The following is a 6,767-nucleotide window of genomic DNA, read 5'->3' on the forward strand; positions in this document are numbered from 1 at the left end:
GGCCTTAAAAATCTAAGAAACAGTGAAAACAGTCATATACCTTCCAAAGAAACCTACCCTATCATTTTGATATGTTAAGGTACTCCATAAAGTCTAAAACCTATTCAAGTACCTTGGATTGCATATTTTAGGGCTATCGAATCACATCATAAGACTTGTTGGTGGATAATTTACCATTTCACTTATTGAAGGCACTTTTGGTCACTAGATTCAATTGTGCATTTGATTGAGTTTATATTTGGACCTTCGATCCACCATATTCTACCCTACAAGTGGACTTCACTCTACATGCCCAACCCTCAAACCTAGGTGATGCAGAGTATGCAACAAAAGCACCAAACTGCCCTTCCAAACTCTAATCAGCACCTTAAATTGCTTTCAACCTCCAAACAGCAACTAGGCCTTCTTCCAAGGTTAATGACTAATCCACTGGACCTCTAACATACGTAGACTCTACCTCTAAGTGGAATCCACTTCACAAGCCCAACCCTCAAACCTACGGTGCTCAAACAACTTGGACCAACCATAACACTTAGGGACTCCCTATCACCAATAGGCTTAAAATGACAAATAATTCTTAAATTTTTCCAACACTTAAATTTTTCGATGGAAGTGGATTTTTATAGACTCAAAACAATAAGAAAACCCCAACTTTGAAGTTTCTCACACTCAACAATCAAATTGCAAAAACTGTTACTAGCACTTCTTATTAGGACAATTCCTAGTTTCAATGGTCAAACTCCCAAACCATACAAAGGACCATCAAATTTTTTTACATCACTAAACACCCTTCAACCACTCCTAAGATATTCCAAAAGATCAATCACAAACTCTGCTCAAGCATCAAGTTATGCCCACTTTGTGTCACAATCCTAAATGGCTAGTTTAGGCTAGGTTACAAGGAAAACATAAACAAATGGGTTCAAAGACTTGGTTCAACCCCTTGGATATCTTCTACACCTTTAATTTTTCCTTCTACACCATTCACCTAGGTCAAATCAATCAACTTGGGAGTCTGGTCCTTCTTTTTCCTTCAAAACTAGACTAGACATAAGACTATGTTCAGTCTAGGGCTTCTTGGTAAAAATAGGTGCCCTACTCCTACAACCCTGAAACTCTACCATCTTAAAGACTGATCTCCTAACTTGCATTCCACAAAGTGGCATTGAAATCCCACGATAGATTTGCAAGTTAGGAGGCCATCTTGCTGAAACCCTCAGATTTAGGGTAAATCTGAGTAACCTTCACAAAATATGCTATAAGTTTTGTTCTAGATAAGATAAACACTTCAAACCAAATGCAATGGAATCCTGACTCAACCCTCTATCCAACACATGCAACTTTTGCCACTCCCAATCCATACATGTTGTATAGAATTGAAAAAATAGTAAAAAAGGTAGAAATTTTGAGTTTTATTCACCAAATGTTGTCCACCCATCCATACAATGACCTTCCCCACATGTGGAGACCTTAAATGAGTGCCTTCCAATGGTTACAACTTCCATTTGGATGGTTGGAAGACCATACAACTTCCTTTTTTTAGTTTGATAGCAAAAATTGCAAAAATTGTTGTTTAGCAACTTTCTTGCACTTTTGCACTTTTTTACAAACCTTTAATCTAAAGGTGTCTTAATGACTCAAATCCATCTAAAACAACCTTAAAACATCAAAATACTCAAAATCACACCTATTATGACCCCTTGGTTACAAATGGTCACTTGTTTTATAACCACACCAATGTGCCATTGTACCTTACAATTGAGTCTTTTATTAAAAGTATGGATCAAACTTCTTTCCTAATGATTCTAACCTACTAAACACCTTGAATTCATGCCTAAGAGCCTTAGGTGCCCTGCAACACTAGGGTTCTCAACTGACTTAGATCAATCACAACTTCTTAGGGACTCCCCTTCTCCAATAGGACTAAAAAGGAAAACTCTCCCTAGATGGGTTTAGAACTCAACTTTCCTAATAGAAAAGGTTTCTATGGACCTAATCTCTCAAAAACACCCAACTTTAAAGTTCTCAAACCCCCAACAACTAACTTGCATAATTGTTACCGACATTTCTAATAGGGCTAATCCTAGCTTTCTCAGTCAAACTCCAAAACTTTGCAAAGGGCCACACTATCTTTTCACCTCTTTAGACACCCTTTAACTACCTCTTAGAGATTCCAAAAGATCAAACTTTGACTTTGTTCCAACACCAACACACACCCACTTTGAGTCACAGACCTAATTGGCCATATTAGGTTGGGTTACAAAGGAAGTATGAGTAAATGGGTTCAAAAAATTGACTCCACCCTTTGGAAATCTCTTCACATCTAATTAATCCTCCTACACCATTCACCTAGGTCAAATCAATTAGTTTGGAAGCTTGAACCTTCTTTCTTCTTCAAATCTAGACTAGACATATAGCAATGTTCAGTCTAGGGCTTGCTGGTAAAAATAGGTAACCTACACCTATAGTTCTAAATATCTACCATCTTTAAGTACCCTCTCTTAACTTTCATTCCCCAAAGTGGCATTGAAATCCCACAGTGGAATTGCAAGTTAGGAGGCCATCTTGAAGAAACCCTTAGATTTAGGGTAAATCTAACCAACCTCTACAAAAATTGATGTAACTTTTTTTTAAAATAAGATAAAGACTTCAAACCAAATGCAATGGAACACTAACTTAATCCTCTATCCAACTGTACCAAACTTTCACTCCTACCAATCTGTACAGGCTGTATAGTATTGAAACAATAGAGAAAAAGGTAGAAATTCTGAGTTCTATTCAATGTTTGCTATTCACCTATCCCTACAATGGGTTTCTCCTCTTGTGGAAACCTTAAATAGATGTCCTCCAATGGTCACAAACACTTATCAACACTAACACTAATCATTTTCAACACTAATCAACAAGAACACTAAAATATTGAACTCAATCATAACAAAAGATAGATTATTATACTTGAACTCATGAAAAACACTAGCTCATTGGTCAAGTTGATCACATATAAGTACAGATATCTAGTGTGGTTGGATATATTTGTGAATATTCTTTCTATTTCACTTGGAATGAGGTTCTAATTTGCTCTACAATTCAAGATATTCCAATTTTACTAACTGTTGTCCCCATTTTGTGCCATTACCTAGGGTTTCATCTATTTTCCCTCATATCTTGAGATTCCACCATGGGAAATTAACGACCCTTGGTGGAATTTAAGTTAAGACAATTTGTTTTATGTTCCTTTTGGTTTTAGGTCAAAAGAATGAGGCTGGAGAGAAAAGCTTGATGCCCTAGGCATGCAAGATCCACGTGCATGCTAGAAATTCGTAGCAACATCTTTCATAACTCGCTACAAAGAAGGTTTCAAATCTTGAAAATTGGTATGTGATCATCTTACATGATCCCCCTCATGTTTCAATTTTTGGATTGAATTTTTTATCAAGGGGTAGGGTACTTCTTTGTTAATGGATGCCTAATTGCCTCCATTCTTAAGTGAGCCTTAAAAAACTCAGTTGCTGCATACTTCTCCAAGACTTTAGTATGTTGTATAAAACAAAAAAGGGTATCCAAATCAGTGATTCTTTTCTTTGGGTTGTGAGGAGATGTTTGTGATTTTCCATGTTCAAGGCTACAAGCCTAGCCTTGAGTTTGTGAAGCAACTAGCCAATGAAAGTTGCATAGTTTGAATCTAATGTTGGATTCATGTTAGTTTGGACCTAAATAGACCCTTTCCATGCTTGGAAGTCAGCCCTAGTCATTATTTGTATTTGTGGGGTTTTGTGTCAAATAAGCCTTGTGATGCCCTTAAGAGCAACTAGTGATTAGTTGTCTTTGTGATAGGTTTTCCTTGTGATTGGGGATTCCTAGGAGTGGTTGGGTTTCTTAGAAGGTTATAAAGGTCCTTATAGTAATTAGGTTAAGTTTTAGGCATCTAGGAGTTAAGATGTCAAAAATTGCAAAAAATTGCAAAAGTTGTCAAAGCAAAATTGCAAAAAGGCTGACAACTTTGCAAGAGTTTGGGAATTGGTGAAGGGCTGAGCATTTGGAAATAATTTATTTTACTATTTCCAAACCTTTTCCAAGTTTTAGAATAGGAATCAAGTGAAAAATGTAAAAATTGCACTTTTTGTGCAAAGTTGCATTGTTGAAAGTTGTAAAAGTTGCTCAAATTTGTAACTTAGTGGAAAAAGGGTCATGGGATCGAACTATCTATTCTGTTAGCTTTGGGTGGCCAGGTAAACCCTATTACAAACTTTATCCTATCCTGTTGAGCGCTCGAACATTCTCAAGCACGCCGAACTGGAACGTCCCTAAGGGTCACTAAATGCCATAGGGCTGTAATCTTTGATGGGGCATATCTTAGAGCTCGTGCAAGGTATGGATGCAATTTTAGTTCCTATAGGACCATGTTGCAGAGACCTACAATAACCTCTCTCACTTTTTGGAGATCATACTCCATTTTGATTTTGTGCCACCATCTCAGGTGATGTTGAAACTTGTAGTGTTGGCCAGTACAAAGTTACCAACTGCCAAATCTCTCTCACCTTTTGTCGTGGGATCAAATTGTTTGCTCTATTAGCTTTGGGTGGCTGGGTAAACCCTATCCCCAACCTCATCCCATCCCGTTCAGTGCTCAAACATTTTCGGGCATACCGAACCGAAACGTCCCTAAGGGTCACTAAATGCCATAAGGTTGTGATCTTTGACAGGGCATATCTCAGAGATCGTGTGAGGTATGGATGTGATTCTAGTTCCTATAGGACTATGTTGTGGAGACCTAAAATAACCTCTCTCACTTTTTGGATATCATACTCCATTTTGATTTTGATACCCCATCTCAGGTGATGTTGAAACTTGTAGTGTTGGCCAGTATAAAGTTGCTAGCTGCCAAATCTCTCTCACCTTTTGTTGTGGGATCGAACTATCTACTCTGTTAGCTCTAAGTGGCCAAGTAAACCCTGTCACCAACCTTGTCCCATCCCATTGAGCGCTTGAACATTCTTGGGCACGCCAAACCGAAACATCCCTAAGGATCACTAAATGCCATAGAGCTACGATCTTTGACAAGGCATATCTCGAAGCTCGTGTGAGGTATGTATGTGATTATAGTTCCTATAGGACCATGTTGTAGAGGACTACAATAACCTCTCTTTCTTTTTAGAGATCATACTTTGTTTTCATTTTGTGATGCCATCTCGAGTGATGTTGAAACTTGTAGTGTTGGTCAGTACAAAGTTGCCAACTACCAAATCTCTCTCACCTTTCGTCGTGTGATCAAATTGTCTACTTTGTTATCTCTAGTTGGCTAGGTAAACCCTATCCCCAACCTCCTCCTATCCTGTTCAATGCTCAAACATTCTCGGGCACGTCGAACTGGAACATCCCTAAGGGTCACTAAATGCCATAGAGTTGTGATCTTTGACAGGGCATATCTCGGAGCATAAAGCATGGTAGAAGACTTGGAATAGTGCATGATTTGGGATTTATAATTCATTTGGTTTGTGTTATAATGATTGCTAGCATGTGGCATACAAAGTACTACTTCTAGGAATTGACGGGATGGTGTAGTGTATTATTTGGATTGGCGAGTGTTAATTGATAAGTAGGAATCCAATGAGTCCTGAGTGTTCTATTCATTCTCATGAGAGATGGGTTCATGCAAACCGCTACTCATGCAACATGGGTTAATGAATTTGACTCAGAAACAACATAGTTGAATCTTGATAGAAATATCACAATTTGATATGTTGTGGAATATATATGTTACTTATTAATTAACAAGCTTAAGGGGATTACTAATGAATGGTTCATAAGGCACAACACTTGATGAAGCTTTTACAAATGGAGTTAAAAGAAGAGTGGTTTTAACCATGGGGGAAACTTTTTAGTTAAACGTACTTGAGTTGGAGTATTACAAGGATGGGTGGCCTCCCAAGAAGTATTGGTACTTCACCTCTCTAAGCATCAATTAGATTCAATGAGTGTTAAGTGTTCTATTCATTATCATGAGAGATCAATTCGTGTAAACCACTACTCATGAAACATGGGTCAATGAATTTGTCTCAAATACTACACGGTTGAATTTTCATAGCAATATCACAATTTGACTTCTTGTAGAAATGTCTCCCACTTATCAATTAATGATTTTAAGGGGAATTCTAATGAATGGTTCATAAGGCACAACACTTGGTGAAGGCTTTGCAAATTGTGTTACAGGAAGAGTAGGTTTAACCATAGAGGAAACTTTATAGTTAAGTGTGCTCAAGCAAGAGTAGTACTAGGGTGGGTGACATCTTAGGAAGTCCATGTACCTCAACTTTATGAGAATCACCTAGATCAAATGAGCGTTAAGTGTTCTATTCACTCTCATGAGAGATGGGTTCTTGTGTCCCACTACTCATGAAACATGGGATAATGAGATTGACTAAAAAATTACACACTTGGATTCCATTAGGACTATCACAATTTGACTTGTGAAAAAAGATCTAAGCCTACTTATCAATAACACAATTTGCTAGACCATTTGACCTATCTTGGCATATACATAGATATCCAGTCTCCATGGTGATAAAGTGATTGATTTATGAGGTGCACACATACACAAATAGGAAAATTTGTGAGAAGAAGCAAAATATTTTTTAATAGAATTGACTAGCATGCCAGAAAAACCTCCTAAATCATTCAATTATATCCTTTGTCTAGTTCATATTGAAAAACACAAATATTACTAAGGAAATCATACCCCTTTTTATTTTTTGTTTTGTTAATGATGT

Source organism: Cupressus sempervirens, chromosome 1 (genome assembly GCF_028749045.1).
Source record: "Cupressus sempervirens isolate cs-2001-9-10 chromosome 1, ASM2874904v1, whole genome shotgun sequence".
Taxonomy (NCBI): Eukaryota; Viridiplantae; Streptophyta; class Pinopsida; order Cupressales; family Cupressaceae; genus Cupressus; species Cupressus sempervirens.